The sequence below is a fragment of the Lucilia cuprina genome, chromosome 5, assembly GCF_022045245.1.
Source record: "Lucilia cuprina isolate Lc7/37 chromosome 5, ASM2204524v1, whole genome shotgun sequence".
Taxonomy (NCBI): Eukaryota; Metazoa; Arthropoda; class Insecta; order Diptera; family Calliphoridae; genus Lucilia; species Lucilia cuprina.
In genome coordinates this window covers 9245924-9246477 of record NC_060953.1, presented here as the reverse complement: position 1 = coordinate 9246477, position 554 = coordinate 9245924, and positions in this window count along the sequence as shown.

The following is a 554-nucleotide window of genomic DNA, read 5'->3' as shown; positions in this document are numbered from 1 at the left end:
TAGAACAGAACTAGAACAGAACTAGAACAGAACTAGAACAGAACTAGAACAGAACTAGAACAGAACTAGAACAGAACTAGAACAGAACTAGAACAGAACTAGAACGATAACAGAACTAGAACAGACCTACAACAGAACTAGAAAAGGAATGATAAATCAATTTACACTTTTGTTTTGTCTGTTGTTTGAGGAGTCCCATGTCGTTAGCAATCTCATTAATAAATAACAATTATAATTAATAATAATAATAATATTTATAAAAAAAACCAACACTTTACTCAAATAACCTAGTAAATAAAAATTAATTAAACCAAAAACCAAAGTTGTTTTTTCTTCAGTTAACATATTTCATTAATAGCAATTAATTTATTATTATTTGAAAATGGTTATTGTATAGATTTTATTAATGTAAAATTATAGATGTAAGTGTTAGTGATGAACATACAGTGAGTGACAAAATCAAGAAGTTGTTTTTATTACTAAAGAAAAAAATATATACATTTTGAAAAAATGCTTATGAAAAGGTACTTTATGATTAAGGATGTAATGATTTA